The sequence below is a fragment of the Anopheles cruzii genome, chromosome 2 (assembly GCF_943734635.1).
Source record: "Anopheles cruzii chromosome 2, idAnoCruzAS_RS32_06, whole genome shotgun sequence".
Classification (NCBI taxonomy): Eukaryota; Metazoa; Arthropoda; class Insecta; order Diptera; family Culicidae; genus Anopheles; species Anopheles cruzii.
In genome coordinates this window covers 11603711-11624472 of record NC_069144.1, presented here as the reverse complement: position 1 = coordinate 11624472, position 20762 = coordinate 11603711, and positions in this window count along the sequence as shown.

The window sequence follows — 20762 nt, the reverse complement described above, 5'->3', positions numbered from 1 at the left end:
GTTACATGAATACTACTGTGGCCAAAAAATATCGAGAAATCGATTAAAACTCGAAAAATCTTTCTTTATTATACTAAATCTATATGTTTTCTTCTAATCCAGCTACAATCGCTGAGTAGTCTTGGCCTGCATCAGAGACAATGTTAATCTCTGATGCTTTCTGTGACGGTGTGTTTTTACTCATGAGAATTGTTTCACTGCTCATTCTCTGAAGAATCTGCTCTTTTTTGACGAAAGAAATTACGCAAACCACGCATAAAACTCAAAAAGTATTCTTTGTTGATTCAGTTTGGCCAATTGAACAAAAATTCGTGACTATCGCGATGTGGATAATCTAAGAAAACTATTTCCCGTTTTTTTGTTCACAGTAGTATTAGTAACAACTTTCATAAAAGATTCAGTCTATAGGTAATACAAATCTGCCACGAATATCGCAACTCCTTGTCGAGATTACGGAACTTTATTGCCGCACCGTACAGGAAGGAAAAAAGTGTTGCTCGCTGTTCGCTTGAGGAGCGAAAATGGCGAAAGCCCCTCGCCGGAACACACCACCACGAGGACACTACACGCGGGCAAAAACCGTGGGATTTATTTATTGCCTTTGATCTCGATTCATCACTTCCGAAAGGGCGTTTGTTTCGGGGGCGCCACGGCCACCGCTGCCGCCGTTACCAAACATTTGGGCCCACCCCGTCAGCCAACAACACCCAGTTGATGGTGGCCGGCAGCAGTATGTCACCGAAGCTCGTCTCTTGACGTTTATCCTTTTTACCCACTGCTACCGGAACCATCAGGCAGAGTATCGTGTTACTATCGCGTCGAGGGCGCGCGCGTCTCTCACTCTCTTTGATGCCGCGTCGCCTGACAGACCCGCGTTCTGGGTCGTGGAATCCGCGTCACGAGCGCACACATACCACCACCACCACCACCACCACCACGCCATGCCACCGCTTATCACACGCACCGGATCCGGGCTTTTATTTGAAGTCCGGTGGCTGGCGTTAAAATCTCACAAAACGTCGCCATCACGCCCGGCAGCCGCCGATCATAAAAATCGTGCCCAACAACCGGCCTGGGCGGCGAAAAAGGGCACACCGAGGCACAAAAACAACACACGCAACGCAACTAGAAAATCCTAAAGGACGTTTGCTCATAAAAAATATTGTCCTCCTCCATTCCGGCGACAGGGAGGAGGTTAATATTTTATCACAACGCCACAAGGCGGCACACCACCACCACCGACAACGATATCCTTTCATCTTCCAGTTCGTTACTTTCTCTCGCTCGCTCGTTCGCTCGCTGCCAAACACCAGGACCAGGCTCAGCATATTTTTATGAAAAGACCTCCTCTGCCATTCGCAGACTTTATCAACCGTTACTGGGCGCGCGCGTTGTGCGTTGAAGTAATTAAGCCGAGCCGAGGCGTTGGACTGACACTCCCGGCTGGGAAGGTGTGCTCCGGCGGGCGATGAATCAATTCTCTTATCGGGGATCGCGCGCACCAGATGAAAATGGCCACAAAGGTTAGACAGGCGGCTGCTACTGCCAGGCCGGCGGTTGATTAGTTCCGTTCAAGTGGGCAAAACGATACGTGGATCACCGACGTACGTGCTTTGCCGACGCAACGACGCGACGTCGATGGCATACCGAATGTGTGGAGAATGTGTGGAGAAGAGCCGGGCCTCCCATTCGATTAGCTTTAATTCGCTGGGAGGGAAATTAACTAAAGTTGTGCGGGAGACGGTCATCAATTCTGTTCCTCATTAATAAGCTGGCGAAAGTTTGGTGACATTTGGTTCGTTAAGTCAGTAGAGAGGGCATGGAATTAACGGAATTGACACAGTAACGATAACAGAGACATGTAGTGGGATCGGTATGGAATAATTTATTATGAGCTGGTCATCAAAAACTCTTGGGCTCTTCCTCTACAAGACATGGGAATCCCAGAATTTTTAGAGAGTGTTCCATCACGATCCAAAGATTGAAATGTCAAATAACTCCGCTATTTTTTAGTCGATTTTGACACATCAGTCAAATTCTGAAACGTCAATGTATGCCATTCTAGTGATGGATCAATTTTGTTCTGACTTCTTTCTGTGGGGCTGTTTGTAGAGTAAGGTGTATACCAGCCAACCGTAGACCATTGAAGAACTGAAAGCTAACATCACAGCGGAAATTGGTGCTATTACGCCCGAAATGTTGTCAAATACAATGAAGAATGCAAAAAAGGGCCGCTTTCTGTGTGTCTAATGGAGGTAGTCATTTGATGGATATTGTATTCTGAGTAAATTATCAATAAACGGCATTCTATACCCAAAATAAATCTTGTTCATTTGTCAAAATCGACTGACAAATAGCGGACTTATTCAACATTTAAATAATTGGATCGTGATGGAACACACTGTAGGTATTCAGAAGCATTCAGAACAACAAAATAATTACGCTGACGGCACGGTTGGTAGTTCGTTTAAGGTTACCGGCGCCTCGGCTGGAGGCATCACAGGCCCGTTTTTTTTCTCTCTCATGAATTATTTACTTGCCCCGGCCCGCGGCGCTGAAGCTAATCAACACATCCTCCTCCAACCGGCCTCCTTGTTGACGGCGAGAAACAATCCTGCGCTTCCGGCCGGGGAGATTAGTGGACTAAATCACACCCATTTTCGGGATCAATCCCACCAACAACAACAACATCCCGGTGGAGCCCAGAAGCTATTTTGTATTAATTATTAACCCAAAATCTTATCACGCCCCTGGACGATATGCCAGGAAAATACCCGCCGCCGAGGGCCACTTCTTATCCGAGCGAGAGAGAGAGCAGAACCGGAGTCTATTTCTGGCCCTCGGGAGTTTGCTGTGCTGTGCTATTTGTGCTGCCGATTTGCTCTTTCTCCTCGAGACCCTCCTCAGTGTGGGGAGAGTAAATCTGTCAGTCCGTTTCCTTCCCGTCACCTCACCTGCACACCGGCCGTATTTGGCGTTATCAAGCTCCGACGACATTCAGACGCGACAGACGAGTGAAATTCCCACGCTCAAAAGCACATGTCATAACTCATGTCGAACTCAGCGCGGGACATGCGCCACCACCGGTGGCCGGCCACCACGTTTTACCCAATCGAATAATACCCGGAGGGAGCGTCCCAGGCCACAGGGCTCTGATATGGGGTCCGCAATCGAACAGATACCGGGCACCGGGCAGCTGATACCCGGCCACCCGGATTGTCTGCTCCGTTATGCGCGCTCCGGAATTGTCAAGCGAAGCGAAGGGAGAAGATTGATGTACTCGCACTGGAGAAGTGCAGAGAGTTGGCCCACCGCGTGACACTCGGCACAAGATTGGCCACCTTCAGCAACTCCCGGGCCATCGATTATGCCATACATGCGGCCAGGGCGTGCGCGTGTGTTGGCCTTTTTTTAACCAGATTTATCATCTCCTCTCTCTCTTATCATCATCTAAATAAAAATGTGGGCCACTCACAAGCGAGCGCGAGATAAATGATAGCCCCCCATAGCATAGATGATGCTGCTGCCGCTGGGGAGCACGATATTGCGCGAGGGCCGTCAAATAACAAATCACGACCTCAGAGCGCGGAACGATCCACGATCAATCACGGCGCGCGCCCAACCACAGAGAGGAGCGAGTTCCTTACGGTTAATGAGACTGCATCATATGGCACCCGCCACCGGTAAGGTACCGTCGTCCACCGGCAGATCGATATCATGCACAGCATAATTTGAGACCCCTTCTGGCCGCGACCGCGAGAAACATGCCGCAATTAATTACCACTCCCAGCCCGGCAGCCAGCCAGCCAGACGTCCAGAGACCCGGTACACGACGATGCACTCGTCTTTGGCGCGAATATTAATGAGCGCACCGCACCGAACTGGGTGACATTTGAGAACGTTCCGTCTTGGGGTCATTTTTGAGTCCAATCCGTTTGGTCACCTCTTCATTGTAACGTCGTCCATTTAGCACACAAATAATGACGAATCCTCGTCATCTATCGAGACCAATTACCGGCGCGGGGTGCATCAAATCGGGTCTCTCGCCACTCCCCGGCGCTGATTAATCGCGCTGTTGAGCGATCTTGCGTGCCGCAACAGGATGTGTCGTGAGCCCTAGATAACTCTGTCGCGCCTGGGGCGAAAGTGGTCCTCGCGACGCGACGCGATCAAAGCGCAATTATTGCATCCGCGATCCGCGACTTTACGTCCGCTTTTCATCAATTGGCCAACATAAAGCTGCCCCCCGATGCTGCTGCTGGCTGTGGTTGATCCACATTCCGTGCTCCCTTTACGAGCGGAGCCAATGAGGCCACCCGAGATATGGGTCATGCGCCGCTTCTTGGACTTCGGAGTTTAATTTACGCAATACTATACGGAACATGGAAGGTATCGAACAGTAAAAGGCGACTTACCACTGTGATCGGATAGATCGGGTTGAGGATCGTGAACAGCAGGATGTGGTTCGGGCGCGTCGCAACGTCACGCTTCCGGCGGGGTTCGTCTGTGACGTTGATGTTGTTGTTGTTGTTCTGCAAGGAAGAAAGGGAAACGGTTACATTGGGCTGTAGAAAATTAATCATCTCTCTCTCTCTGTCTATAAAATTGAATACCAGGAGTTAATATGTTTATCAATAAACATAAATTTGAGACACGAATGTTGGACACCAGCATTGGTGAACGCGGTCTGGTCTCTCTCTCTCTGTCTATTTGACGGGGCGGCCAGCTGTTACGGAAAACGTGAGTCAACACACCGTCTTGCGCCCTCCGTTCGGGAGGGCTATATTAAAACCAGCAGCAGCGTCCACGTCGTCGGCCACGTGGTTTGCGGCGTTCGTCATCATCCGCCGTCCGACAAATCGTGCACGCAAACAGTCAGAGAGTGAGTGGAAAAAAATCCCTGATCGATCCCTCATCAACCCGAAACCCGGCGGCACATCCGTCAACTCTCGCGCGCCCAAGGCGAGCGTCTAAAATTATGCCACAGAGAGCACGGAATGGAAGCGCGCAGTTTTAAAAACCGCCGAGCCAGCCCTCGAGAACGCCAAAAGTGAAGAGCGTTTGAGACTAATTTATGACGCGCAGAGATTCCGCCACCAGAATAGGGAGACAAATGGGTTCAGCACATTAGCGCAACGGTGCGGCGATGGCGGAGGCGCACGAGGAATCTGCGTGCGTCTGAACCCCAGCCCGACGGCGACCGGAGCTCAATCCGGCGCGGCGATAATGGTGATGCTGTAAACAGCAAACCGTACACACGCGTACTGGGTTGTTCAATAAGTTTTGAGCTTCGAGTCACTTTATTATTCAGTGTGACCTTCCTGAACATATCAATAAACTTGTTTTAACGAGCCGAAGAACCAAGACCACACCATTCTTTAGCTTTTAGGATCATTGTGATAGACCCAAGTCTCGTCCATAGTGATAAGTCAACGCACAAAATCCACTTAATCCTTTCGAAAAAGCTCCAATTGTGACCGAGAAAGTTGCATTGGAATGCGAATTTGTTACATTTTTAGCGAATTTTTTGCACACAGGTTTCTGAAATCCAGTACTTCACACAAAATATTGGTTTAAGTGGTTAATGAGATGGCTAAGCCTTCTACTAAATATCTTTCAGTCGTTCGACGGTTTTTCAATACGATACCCCGTATTTTTTTCTACGATTTCAGGTGTTGTGTCTGTTTTGTGCCCTTGAAGTGGATCATTTCCAAAGTCTGTACGACCACCTTTAAATTCAACAACCCATCCAGCAAAGAGTCCTTTATATACTTTCAACATTCGTTCATAAATTTCCTTTGCTTCCAAAAATAAGGTTAGCAGCAGCGCCCGCTGTTATTGAAGCTCAAAACTTATTGAACAACCCGGTATAGGTTTCACAGGTTCACTTCTATGACAAACTACCCGTGGTCAGCCCGGGAGCGGACCCGAGAGAGAGAGCATATCAGCCACACAGACTTTTATTGTGTTGCCACGGCCGCCGTTCGGAGTGGATTGATTGGCAGGTTGTGATGTTTAAAAATTTACCCCGTACACTGTTTACCTTCCGTCGTGGCCGACAGGAACACGAAAACACTATCAACCACCCATCGGGGCGGGAGAGAGACACAAGATCTTGTGCAAAATTGTAACCGCGCGCGCGCTTGATTAAAGCTGAAAGAAAATTACTTTAATTATGTTCTATTATTCACACCGTGACCGGACTTCCGGAAGCACCTTGCACAGAACGAACCTGTTGTTGTTTTCGGGTGGCCAAAGGAACTACTCTGTAATATTTACACACAAAAAAGGTGGCCAAGGCAAAACAGAGTTAATTATTCAACCTGAGAGTTCCTGCGGGTGGTTCCGGAAGGGAGGAGACGGTAGCCCCCGGTCCGCCATCCGTCAAAGACAGTGGCCGGCCGTGTGGTTCGTTTAGGAACAAATTTAAAATGCTTCGCAAACAAACACAACAAACATGATTTTTTGATGATCCTACCCCTGGCCTGGGCCCGCCGAGATTAAATTGGCGAGCTGTCAACATGCAGAGGCCAAGCTGGTCCCCCAGATTCCCACAAGGATCGCCTCTGAAAGGGAGCACATTACATTCAATTCGGGGGACCTCCGACGGGTTCTACTAATGCGCCCATAACAACTATGCCCTGGAAATAGGGCTTGTTAAATGGGGCTTGATGTGGCCCGAAATCGAAGCTAGAACAATCCTACCGGACGTCCGAACGTCCGTCCGTCCGGGTGTGGCGATAAAAACCTAAACTTCCGTTTATCATCCACCGGATCGTGGGCGGGCTTCGGGAGGTCCGGACAAAAGAATCACACACCAAATAGCCGATGATAAAACCGATCGGAAAGAGCTTCGATTTGCAAAACCATCCGGCAGCGGAGGCCGACCAACTGTTATTTCGACCGCAGGACCATCTCGTCACTTTAACGGGCGTCAGCGGATTTTGTGGAAGCCCGCGGGCGGGGAATCGGGGTCTAATGGCGCGCACGGGCGGCGCGGGCGATTATTGCTGACGATTAATGGCCGCAACCGCAACCGGATCATAGACCTATCGATTCCATCCCTTTCCGTGTACCGGGGCCGGTCGGCCGGCCGGGGGCCTAGGAACTCGGGGGACCCCAAATGCGTCAGCATAATCCGTCGGCGGGGGATTGGCAATGAATTACACAAGCCTTAAATTCTCGGAGAACGTCCGGCGAACGTCACCCGAGAAGCTTCCGACGTCGATCGAATTTTGGAACTTTCTTGACAATCGTTGGACGGTGGAATGTAAATTTTCACAAAATGGCCCAATGGGGCCCGACATTAAAAATTCATTCCCGAGAGACCCCCTGTCTCGAAACCCCCTCATTGGTACAGTCTCGAAACACCTAACACCCTACTCAGCGCGCTCCGAAATACATTAACACGTGCGGTGAGGATGCGAAAGTTTTGTGTAATTGTTTCGCTTCGCTGTCGAATTGAGAATTGGCCAAAAAATCGTTAGCCACGACGGCGGAACGGCGGTCCGCACCCACGACGACGACAGTGAGGAGCCCAAGTAATCGTTTGGTGAAAGTTTTGAATTATTTAAAAGTTTTTCACCACCAAACTACACACAAAAACAGACACTCGACGCGTGCTCGCAAGATGCTCGCCCCACTTTATGACCGCGTCCTCGTCCCCGCACGATACCTGCCGTGCTCCGGTCCAAAAAAAGGGAATCCGCATCTTTTAATTAGCTGTGAATGTGTAATTTTATGCGCCAAAAACCCAGCGCGCGCGAAGGGAATTTTGAAACTTCCTTCGGGGACGGTGGTGGGTTCCTCGATTCCTTTCCAACGACGACGAACGAACAGAGCGTACTGCCAATTTGCGGAGCACAAAATATACATTGGGCCACCCGCCCGTTCGCGAACAATGAATTCGTGCAAAATTCATTCAAAGCTTCGTGTTTGGTGGCGCGAATGAGAGAAGCAGGGTTCAGAGAGTCCCTTCAGCACGGGTCCTTTTGCTGACGAATTCAAATGACGAAATGGGCCAAAGTCTTGGTGAAACTTTGTGCTGCTGAGCGAGCAAATAGAACCCCCGGTGTTCGGAGGTGGATATTGTAAAGTACCGGCCGGCCAAGACAAGCGTGCGGTTTCTGTGAATCGGTCCCTCTTTCTCTGGGTCTTCTCTAGAGGACACTAATCGTGTAGTCGAAGGACCTCTACACGCGCTGCGCTAATTTATGCTCCTTCTTAATACCCTAATTGATCCCAGTTTCGTCTCGGCCCAACACAACACCGGTTAGCAAATAAATTCCCTAGAGACCCTCTTCCAGAAAAGGGTGGACCCACCTCAGCAGCGCCAAGGGTTGTGACCTGACCTGTTGCTGGAGCGTTTACTTTGGGTGACTTCGAACCCCGCTGTCGCTTTCGCTTGGTCCGCTCGCATAACACAAACGGAAACTCAAACACAGACAGACACAGAGCGGATCCTTTTGCTGGACCTTTACTAAACCGGGAATAGATTTTAATTAATTTCTCATTTCTCGCACGCCCACGGCCAGGACCGGGGACCCGGGACCGAAACCATTTATCGCGCGGGCGCCCGCGCTCGTGTCTCCGTCGAGTTGATTGGCATATTTTTCATTACGCCGAACGAAAGGATCCGCACCACAATGCAGCTCTCGTCCGTTCCAGAAATTGGAAACACACTCTACCGGCCACGTGGTGTTTGTTGGTGCGTCCAGCTTCCACTTAATCGCCTCGCATAGCAGTTGCTTAAATGCAGTGCGCGCGCGCGCGTCGTATAATAAATTACTCTTTCGGTTCTCGGTTAGAACCACCTTACGGGGTTTCTCCGTCCGAATCTGCTTCTGAACTCCTTCCAGAGAGGAAGATTAGTGGTTGAGCAGGAAGCCATCATTACTCCTTGTCTCGTCTGCGGATAAATGTCCATCGGCTGCTGGGAGGAAGCCGCCAGCCAACCGGGAAGGGACATACCATTCGAACCAGACGTCACACAGCGGTGCCACTCCGCCGCCTTGGCCGGCTTTTGAAGCACCAGTTGTTTGTGCTCCAGAAACTTCATCGTTTAAAATGTCACATTCAAATTCTGTCAACGTAAAATCCCACGCAAAATGTGTGTCTGGTATTTGCCAGGCCAAGTATGGCAGCTATTTGGCAGGTAGTTTGTTCAGCAAAGCCATTTGTAATCACCACTGGGACTTTCTGGGGCGTAATTGTTCCAAAAGTTGTTTACTGACCTAAACAGACGCTCCAAGAATGATTGGAGCTCCGTATCCATCCGATATGGGTGTTCCTGTATTTTGTTCTTACTCCTCAAGTAAAATGGCCACTTCGGGCAACACAATTCGTCGCAGAAAACGAAAAGAAATGTCAAAAGTAGGAAACGACCGCAGATGTCAAAAAAATTACTGAGTTTGTAAGCAATAATGTGTATTGGAAAATTACGTTGGTGTATTGGTTCTAAGAGGAAGGCTTACTTTGATGATGAACGAAACTTTGATGGTTGGGTTAAATTTGTTTTTTTCTGCTTATCTACAGTATTAAAGTAAAAGGGCTAAATATCACAAGAAAAATGAGGCGAAGCATAATCAAGCACGACATCGGAAGCACAAGAAAGGATGACAATTCAACATCTGCCCCCCGAAAGCGAAACATATTCTCTGTCCGAGATCGCCCACGGATTCAGCTACAAACGAAGAAGAAAAGCTGTCAGCCGCCCGTCAACTGAAACTGTAAAAAGGAGAACCAGCTCGGGTTCGGACAGTCGGAAATAAAATACACGATTCTTCTTTCCGTAACCTATTTCTTCGCGCTTTCCAGCAAAAAAGCGATGTCACCCAAAAGCCGGCGGCCACCAGATTTTGCCAGATTCTTGTAGTCTTCGCTCCAAACCGTGCAGATTGTGTTCCAAAAATCAAGTTCGTTCTTAATAAACGCCGTGCCCAGATTGCTGGGAAAGGCCTCCCGCCGGAGAACGTTTCTTCTAATCTCGGCTGATGCCGAGTTGGGCCGTACGTTGCGCCTAAGGTAAAGACATCACTCGTTTATTAGTTGACACATAGACACCCCGGCTCCGAGGAAAATTAACCAGCGGTCTGAGGCGGACATGTTTTGGTGATAAAATATGGAGAGATGGAGAGTCTTCCTTTCTCGCGCGCGGCCACAAGATGATTAATCGCTCCATTTGTGTCACTTGGGAAAGCCCGGCCCACGCCCGGCCGGGATCTTAGGAACTCCATCCGCCGAAAGAGCCACTACTTCAAGGCGCGTCAAGTCGCGGTTGGCGATGCCGTTTAAGATTTTTGGGGGCTCTACCTCTTGACGTAAAACAACGACTTCCGGCGATAAACTTTCCACAGTCCTTGGAGCCCAGAGGCGTTTAAAACAATTTATCCCCATTTTTCCGTCGGGGCTCCGGCACATTATTCTAATCCCGGATCCCGGGACGGAACGAGCACAGAAGGCAGGATTATGGTTTCGTTTTTAGTAAACGCACTCGGTTTGTGATGATAAACATCGTCCTGACAGGTGGCCGCCATGGCTGTGGGCCCCGCACAACATACGCGACGAGTCCCGTGAGAAGTCCTTAAAAAAGCAAAGACGTCACAACGCACAACAGACAAAGGACTTCCGAAAAAGTGTCGTAAAAAACTCGGCCCAACTCATGCGCTCGTCTATTTCCGTCCGCTTGGCGGCTCCAGGGCCGGATGGCAGATTTTATGCTTTCGGCGCGAATGATGGAAAACTTCGCCGTAGAACCCTTTTTCCATTTCCGTTTTTTTTTTCGGGGCACACCAGAGATGTCAAGTTCAGTCCGCGAAAGTCCATCAATACGCGCGCGTGGAACGGAGGGCAAAATGGGTTCCTTGGGGCCGCGCCCCAACGCACACTGGATTAAGGGGACGAGCTTTCTGCGACTTTCGCCGAAGGTTCTCCGTGTTGCTCCGGCCATTGTGTCAGGACCGTTTGGGCCGTTTGCCGAAGATATTGGAAGCATTAGAGGGCCCTTTTTTTCACGGCACAGGGAGGGATTATTGGCCCCGGCTTGCGGGGCTACTGAATTTCAATAATTTATAAACACAGTGGCCTCAGTCCCCGAGAAAGGCGAAAATGGCGCCCTGGGAGTCCTCCGATCCAGCCCGGGCCGGAAAAGTCCACACAAGGGGCGTTGAGAGCAACAGAACAGGCACACTTGAAAGATGCGGTGGCTGGTGGTGGCGGTGGCCGGGCTGGTGACTCGGGCCACTTGGCACGCTGTGCATTATGCATGGTGCTGGTGACGAAGGTTGTGTTTGGCTGAATATTAACGGCCCATCATTCGCCGGGCGACAATCCGGATTTCGCCCTCCTCCAACAGGAGACGCCATTCGCTCGTGTGTGTGTGTGATAAGGGGCCGAACGCAAGATGTGTTTCTTTTTCCCCCGAGGCACGTTTCGGTTGAGTTCCGTCGGTCCAGAATTGGCACCTGTCCCATATTTCGTGAACAAGTTCAACACATCATTATGACCCGGTGGAACGGGAATCGCTGAATGTCTGAGAACTCAGCCTCGGAACTTGGAGCCATAAAACTAGTCCGATTTGCGAAATGACAGTCGCTCCACCGAATTGGGACGCAAATGACATAAATTAATTCCCAAACCACGACCGAGAACTTCAAGATACTTTAAGGGGCGAAATTAAATCACGGCTTACGGAACGATACAACGCCGGAGAGGCGAAGGCGTTATGGAATTTGGTGGCCACCTCCGCCATCGCCTCCCCTCCAAAAGACTTAACCCTCTGCTACAAACTGCCTAAGCACACTTCAAAGCTGGAGCGCCCCGCGGAATGTCGGAATGCAAGCCGCCGTCGTCGTCGGATGCAGATTTTATCTCTAAATGACGAAACTTTCTGCTCAAGTGAAAGCATTTCCCCCTTATGGGGCACACACATACAGCGGGGGGCCACCCGTCTAACATGTGTCTAACGACGAGAATGCAACTCCTGTCGACCGAACGGCCTCCCGGGCCTGTCTGAAGATGATCTTTATCAAAGATTCATCCTCCGTCGCCGAGGGTATGCTGCCGTAAGATGGCCTCCACCATCGTCTAAAGCCTCCAAGTGGAAAAGACGAGGCGCACTGCAACTGCAAAAGTGCATTGTTGTTGCACTCTGGATGCACCGGATAATTTATCTCGCCATCTTGCACAACGGAGAGCGCTCACGATGACGATGACAGCACCCCGAAGGTACAACCCGTGCGGGAATCCGGGAACAGGTAGAACGGCACGTGGCATCTCTCAAAAACGATAACACGCACATAATGGGACACTCGGAGAACGCGATCTGTCTTCCGCCCGATTGCGCAATCCGCGCGAGCCCATTACGGGCTCCACCAACTCCGCAAACTCCGGGCCCCGGCCGGGTGTGGTTTCACTTGGTAATTCCCTAGTTTGTGGACAGATTTTAAACAACGAAGCAACGGCGGTGAAGCGGAAGAAGTGCACGAAATCTGACTTTATGAACCCCTGAGTGGCGCACGGGAGAGTGTTCCGTTATTTTCTTTTCCCCATTAATTTTTTTTGTTTGGTGGAAACTTTGCTGGTCCGATTGGACGGTGGCGCCCGGGTGGGCGCCACCGTTTAACCCGTGCTCTCGTGGAAAGTTATAATCGTGATTAAAACTTTGCTCCGCGCGCCAAGCTCAGCGAACTCAGTGTTTGTGTGACGCAGGGAGCCGCGGCACATATTTAGTGCACTTGCGTTGCATAACAAACTAAAAGAAAGGACCCAGTCGCGCAAGACCTGATTTAAGTTGGGAACCGTCTGGGCAAAAATTAATTGCGGTCCCCCGCCGTAAAGTTGCTGGTGTCTGGTGAAAAACGCGCGACACACAAATCAATGGTTCGCTATGAGATGGGGTGTCCTCAATCGACCACGGGCGGGGGTCAAAGTTTGAGCATCGACAAACTTATGCTTTTTTCGATGGAGTCGCTAGACCAGACTTTAACTTTTCACGGGATCGTAAACCGTTAACTTTGGCGCTACTGACGAGCCGAAGCTGTTGCTGTTCGGTGGTGACCGTTGACTAAACTTTGTTGGACCCCACCCCGGTGGTGCCAAAGAACAAAAGTAATACATGACAAATAACACAACACAAATCTGGGAAATCGAGGAACTCACGCGTCACTGAGTTCGATGCGTGCGATAAAACTCCCGAGGACACAGTCGGTGCGGCGCGTGCCGATTTTTCCGCCTACTTTGTGGGCTTGTTGTAAAGTTTTATCGTTTCCGGTCAGAAGCCGGATTTTTCCGGGGGTCCACTTCGACACGCGCGGCACGCTAGACACACCCCGATTGCTGTAATTCATTAGCATAATTCTATTTCCGAAATGGGAGCCCAAATTCTAGGGCGGGGCCTAGAAATTGTGACCCCAAAAACTATTGATCGACTGCTGCTGGACAGAAACCACATTTTTCTGTTGCTAAACATCGTGATTTTCTTTAATTTTTCCCAACTATGGAGCTTTAGTCAATAAAGAAACCCAAAGCAGACACGCAAGTCCTCCGCGAGTTGGTCGCGGATTTAGTAACAAAGTTCCCACGGGTCGTTTTAACGGGTTGCGGCCACCAAATGAACGGTGTTGCGTGCGTGACAGCCTTACAGAGAAACAATCGGTTCGCAGACAGGACCCGCGGGGACGATCTCTGCGATTTAACCCAAAGACCCAACGTGTGTCTCATTTATGATACGTGGCGTGGCCAGCTTTAAATTCATGCTTCTGCCCACGGAATGTTTATTTACTATTTATTCGCCGCATTCGCCGCACACACACACACCACAGACCGCGGGATGAAATTGCGCGCTCCCACGCCGTTACTGACCGAGGTAGAAAAAATCTAATTTTCCAGCCTTCCTTCCAACGGCCTTGGCCGTATGTTTGGCCGCCGGTCGACCGCCGACCGCCGCTTGTCTCAAACAAGACACTGGCCGAACCATAAACACTCATTTGTGGCCTGCTGGTTGGAATTTTGGAGCCGACGACGACGACGAGTGGTGTAAGCGGACACGAGAAACACACGAATTCCAAGAGGCGCGTGGCGTGTGGTGATGAAAATCAATCAGGAAAAGCGTCATCGGAAGCGGCGGCGAGATGATGATGATGATGGCGATGTGGTGAAAAGCACGCACACGACGCGTGAATTGGATTCGCTTCGCTAATGATCACCTATCGCCATGTGAACCGTTTGGCCATGAACTGTGCCGTTATGCTTTCGGCCATAACGTCACGAACCGAAAGAGGAGCGTTTTTCGGCCCCCAAAATTAATTTATCACAAGACGCGAGCGAGACCGGCGAAAGTCAACTCACCAACATACACACAGAAATATGGTAAACAGGTAACACGTACCAGCCCGCACGTCAAAACGTTAAATTATCATTATCACACCGCCGACAACCGCATTTATGATTAACACGCGGGCGGCGCCTACACACGTCGTCGGCGGGCGGCGAATCGAGCCCACACGGATCGATTTCAAGAGATCGTCTCCGCTCCGCTCTGTGCTGTGTGGCGGTGCCATATTTGTCGAGCCCGACGCCCGGTCGCTCATAAATCTTGTATAACGATGCAGAGCGGCAGCAACCGGTTCTCTATCGCCCACTCACTCGCCCGTCGTTGTGGCCATTGTTCCGTGCTGGTCGTCGATTTTTTTTTTTTGTGTGACAACCAGAAGACGATAAAACAAACATTAAAGGAACGGACACACAACGGAACACAACGGAACGGAAGGGCAGAGATCGCGCGTCCTGATCGGATATGGCATAATTGGCTGGGCCCACCTAATGAATGGCTTGAACTTAAAATGAAAGACGGACATTTCGGGTTCCTTGAAAACCGCTCCGCTTGGGAGTCCTTGGGTCACACGAAGGACCGTTTTCGGTTCGATTCTTGCTGAATATTAGGTTAGGGGCTAAGAAGAAACACATTATTTTCTCGGTAGATGGCCGTAGTGATCGTTGTCTCGTAAAGTATCGGTCATACTGTTTCAAGTTTATGCTTGTTTTCAAGCTGACCCATTTCTTAAACGGATGGGGATGAGCAATGGGTCACTTATGAAAATAGTGTGCAAAAACGATCATAGTCTAAGCGTAGTGAAAACCAGCTCAACCGGTGGCCAAACCAGGACTAACGGCCAGGGAGGTTGCAACATTAAATTCAGATCTTTACTGTCCTAACTAATCAGAAATTAAGGTCAAAAGAACATTCTGAAAATAGATTGCTAGAATTGTTCGCCAATAAGGACCAAGGCTCCAAAAGGATACGCCACAAAAGATTTTTTTTTCCATTTGGTTATAAAAAAACGGTTTAATATTTTCCCATGCTTGAACATTCGTTCGAAAGGTTGATTCATCAAATTTGTGTATAAAATACAATTTTGCTAGAAGAAAATTGGAAAATATGAAAAACTTTTTTCGAAAGTGATAGGTATGGTAGGTGGTAGTGGTACAAAAAAATGGATCTCTTTTTATCCAACCTAATATTTTGAATTTCGTCAGTTAAATGCCTCTTGAACTCACAGCATTTGAAGTATTCCAGTATTCCTGCTGGAAGGAGTCGCTTTCACAATCACCTAACCCGGCGTTAACCTGGCAGCCGGAGCAAAGAACGAGTGTCGACTCATTCCCACAGATTTGAACCCAATTCACAGTCCAATTTCTTCCGATTCGTGGGGTCCAATAATTCGTTTCGTTCATTCATTTTTAACACCCTCCGGCGCCGGCGTTCGCGCGCCACTTAATGGTCCTAAAGCGACTTAATGCGCCCTTAGAAGCGATGTGTAATCGAGTCGCAACGTTTTTCGCTTAATTTCGTTACCAGTTTAATCTATCACAACGACGGCGGCGGCGAAAAAGTGCAACATAATCGGGCGGCCAGGTCCTTGGACCATGTGCGCCTCACAAGACGCACCACGTAGCAAGAGTAGTGTGTAAAGGGCAGCCAGCTTCACTTAGACCCCGGCCCCGGACCCCCTTCATTATGCATGAGGACCATTGGTCCGTGAAAATGGTTTCCAGAGAGTCCTGGGGTTAACACGCGCGCACCACACACCTCGTCGTCGCTTTCGTTCTGTTTTATTCAAAACCGAGGCTCGGTGGCCGTGGCCGGCAGCATGAGTTTAGTTTTTCGCCGTGTTCCGCCGGCGTCCTGGACTCATCAAAAATTAAACCCCGAGCACTCTCGGGTGAAGAAAACGGGCTACACCTTGACAGTGACAGAGAGAGAGAGAGCGAGAGCGAGAGAGGTGCAAATGGGTTTCCCATAAAAAGTGGACCGAAAATACCAGAAAAAGATTACTTCTTCAAACTCCAGCCACTAACGCGGAGAAACCGAGTGGGACGAGCTCCCGGGAACCCGGGTGGGCAAGCACGGGGCAGCATATTACTTGGAGCAACATACGGATGGGCACTAAAAACAAACAATACCCCACAACAATGGGGAGCGCTCACTCGATCCGTGCTTAATTTTCGGTGCGTCACGATGTTAACGGGTTTATGGACACAGACTGTGTCTCGAGTGCATCTGACGGTGTCCTTGCACGGGCTTCCGTTTCTGTTCCATTCCACCCGTTTTTTGTGGGACGCTCTCGTTTGTCGCTGCTGAAGCTCGAAGCCAAAGCTCGATAAGAAGGTATTAAGCGAGGATTCCGCTTGACAAACATAACCTCAACTACATAGCATCGTGTCCCAGCGCCATGTGCTCTCGCTTTACATACCAACAGACACAGCAGCCAGGTGCTTCTGGTGGGGCACCGGATCCGGATCACGGCCAGGATGCGCCACAGGAGCATTCCCATGCCATCTTAATCCCCCCCGGAGCGCGCTCTGGGCTGGGCGGGCGTACATTATGTGCCAAAGGATGGCCCACCCCACACCGGTGCAGCATCCGACAATCGGAAGCGCAGTCTGAAAGCGCCCCGGCGATGCACACACACACACACACAATCAGCCTCTGCCGTCCTGTGCAAGGTCCTTCGTCCTTCGAAGCGGGGATTTTAAAAATCATAACGAGCTGCGCTGGAGCTGCTGGAGGTCTCTTCTGTCCCTGTCCCGGCTCTGCTTATCGCTTCACGCAGCACGCAACACGGTCCCTTTCGCTTTCATCTTTCGCCACCGGCGGGTCCTAGATTCGCTTGTCCATTGGCACTGCAAGCTCCACTCCGTCCATTAACGAACCCGCCCCAGCACCCATCAGCAGTCCCGCTAAGGTCCCTCAAGAGAAGCGAGTCCTAAAGTCCCCATTTTTCGACTCCTTTCTCGCTTTGATGTGATGCTGTCAGCTAATCATTTAGCGCGGGCGCGCGCGTGAAGGGATTTCCGGCATAATTCCGGCTAATGCAAGGGCTAAATGTTGCTAATCTAAACGGAACACCGGGTAGCGGGGCGCACAAATCATTCCCATAACATCGGCATTCGGCGGTGGTGTCACATTAGGTGGTCATTAGGCATAACGGGGCCGATCGCTATGGCCCCTCGTCGGACTGGCGTTTTAATATTCGCCTCTCGAGTCCGTCTTTTACACACTAATAGTTCCATTTATATGCCCCCCCTTCCATCCTGGCGATGGTCGTTCCCGGACTTTTATCACCTACTTAGCCCGGGTGGGGCTCTACGCGGGCCTTATTTCATATTCAAGCCAACAGAGTTCCTGATTAATCTCTTTCTCTCGGTCCGCTATTCCCGAGACCCGATAGTATTCTGACCACATCGTGCGCCGGGGGCTGCTACACCGACCATAAATTTCAAACCCCACACACACACCTGGATAAGAGGCAGCAGATGGCCCCGGAAAGGTGTTTGATAAAAAGGATGCCCCCTCACCGGAGAACTCGAATCATATCTAATTTAAAGCCCACCTTAATCGGTCTCCCCGGCTTGACGAGGCACCAGTTTGTTATGTTTTATTGGTTGGCCATCATGGGCATCGAGAAAATTTATTCATCGAACCCGGGACAGATTCGCAAACATAAACACTTCGTGTTTCTTTCAACTGGTCCGTTTTATTGTGTCCACATACGTCATCTGCCGCGGAATCGATCGCGAGGTTCAATTGGTGTTGCGTTGGCATTTTACATTTTACAACCGCCAAGGGTTTCTCGTGAATTATGCATTCTAAAGCTGTCTCCGGGGGGAACGGTCTCCACAGCGGAGTGGAGTGTCGTGGAGTGTCTTGGTAAGCGAACCTAACAATCCTAAGCAAACTCCTCGGCCAGGTGCTTTAACTCTTTTTGATAGAAGCGAAAAAAAAATTGTGCCATCATTTATTTATCCTGCACTGAGCACGACGACCTCGGGCCACTCTCGGGCTTCTCTCCTTCAAGAGGATCCTCGTGCCTCCCGGAGCGAAGGATGGTGCGCAAATATAACCTCATTTATTTCGATGTCCTTCACGAAGCAAAACCTGGCCGGCTGCTGGTCCTGCTCTCTAACTCGAACCCGCCACCGGCGTGCCAAAGGAAGCAAATGGCATCCTAAATAAATTACAACCCACTTTAGTCCCCGGGGCGGGGCGGAACGTTCGCCGGAGTTTGTTTTTCCAAAGCTCCTTAACGGATCGGCGCAGAAAGAGAGAGGTCAACAACCACCGAACGCAAATGATCATCGATCTCGCGCGACATGTCCGGGGCGGGAAAAACAAACTAGACGCCGGCGTGGCCGGGGCAGCGGGGACATAAACAACAAATTAAGGCTTCACTGTCACCGCGTACCGTAAGGGTGCCTCCGAAACGGATCAATTAATCAAAATGCTTCCACATCACCCCGACCGACCGCTTCGGTTCGTGGGATTGGAAATTAATCAAGTCTCGATATCGGGAGACGGTCCAACGGGATTTCTCGGTGCCCCTTGTCTCGGCATTTTGGTGTGTGGGATTCGGGCCATCCCTGCGTGTGGCACGCACGGTGCCCATCAAAATCGAAAAAAGGACTCATGCTCCGTGTGGCCATCAAACTTCCGGAAACCCTCTGTCCCGGGTTGTGTGTAGTGTAACCGGTCGCCGGTTTGTTGGGGGCCCTCGGATGGATTTTCCTCGCATTGCTCCAATATTTATTAGACCTTCCGCCACCCGGTTACCGATATATTTCACCCGTTTTTTCCATCCCACCTCTCTCCGGGTTTGGTTTGCCGCGCACCGGAACCGGAAACTCATTTCGAGTAGCCAGCCGCACCAGAGAGGGCGGCGACGGCGACGACAACGATGGTGGATCACAATAATTTGGACCCCCGGATTCGGGTTTCCGTTCTCGTCGCTCGGCACGGCACGACACTGAGTGGGTTAATAAGTTGTGAGGCTCAGTTTTTTTCCGAAAGTTGCATCAAACGAAATGGACATTCAGTGTTTCAGGCTTCACTACTTATTGTCCCACCTGTGGCCCCTCCTGGCCGGACCATCAGGATTTGCAGCAGTGAAAGCACGTCCTTCGCCCATTTGGCCCCCTTTTTTCCACTTCACAAATCGTGGGGTTCACAAACCACACGCACCAGTACCAGGTGGATCCCCGTCCTTCATATAATATTCTGGCCACCATCCTATGTAAGGGACCCCCTCTCTTCTTGTACTTCCTGTGTGGCGTGCGGGGTGGACCATGGAATGCGCTAGAAAAATCCGAAGCCCTCAGCGACGTCCAGAGACCAACGCCCGTTGTCGTCGTCGTCGTCACAACAAGATGCGACACCGAAGGCCGCGAACCTGGTACATACCTGGAAAGAGTCGAGAAAAAAGAGGCAACATGAGCAACCGGAGCGAGGAGCGAAACCGGAAATCGGGTGTGGGGAAAAATGCCATTAACAATTCTAGATTCATTGCGGCAAAGACGACGACGACGATGGTGGGGCTCTGATTGTCTGTTGTGTCCCAGTTTTTCCACCCCAGGCCCGGTCCGTCAAAGAGAGAGCTTTCTGTTTTTACCGCGGGCTGCCTTCAGCGAAGGACGAGGCCATGAGATGATGGAAGGACTTTTGTCAAGGATGAGTTAATACCTTGATTACGTCCATCCGTAGGGCCCTAGTAGCCGCGCGGGACAACGTAATAACAAATCCTTGTGCTGCCTTGTTTGTCCACGGTCCAAGCTTGTTTGGCGCAAATAGCAAAAAAAATCCACTTCTGTGACTGTCCTGTGACTCCTTTCTTGGGGCGGATTTGGTGCCCGATGAGGTGCAAAATTAAGCCAAACAAAATGCGTGAAGAAATGCGGAACCTTCCTCTGGCTGTCTTTCTGTTTTGTCAGATCAATAGAGGGGTTCTGCTGCTTGCAGTCGCCCAACCGAAGGACGCCCCGGAACTTCATTTTATTGCGTGACAACCGACACTGTCACGACACCTTCGCCGGGATGGCGGCCAAAGATGTTCACGAGCGCAGTAAAAAAAACGAGCTTCCCCTTTCGTTTTATTCCGCGAGACCCGATTCCGAAGGATCACTGATCAGCCTCTGTGTGTGTGTGTTGTCCTTTTTCGTAGTTCGGAGTGTGCCAAACACTTTTTCCAATTGCGGAAAAAGCTCCCACAAATGCAACCCATCATCGCGACGGACGAAGCCGTCCGTCCGTCCGATGCAAAGTCGGATGTCCTACATTCGTTCGTTCTATTGATTCCATTCTATCAGCACCACCACCGGCGGTCGGTCGGTCGGTGTGACGTTTGGTGCGGGTTTTGTTCTCCTCGGATTTTTCTTTTTTGCGCCCCAAACACTTTCATCAAATTTGCATTGTTCCATTTGCTGGTGGAAAT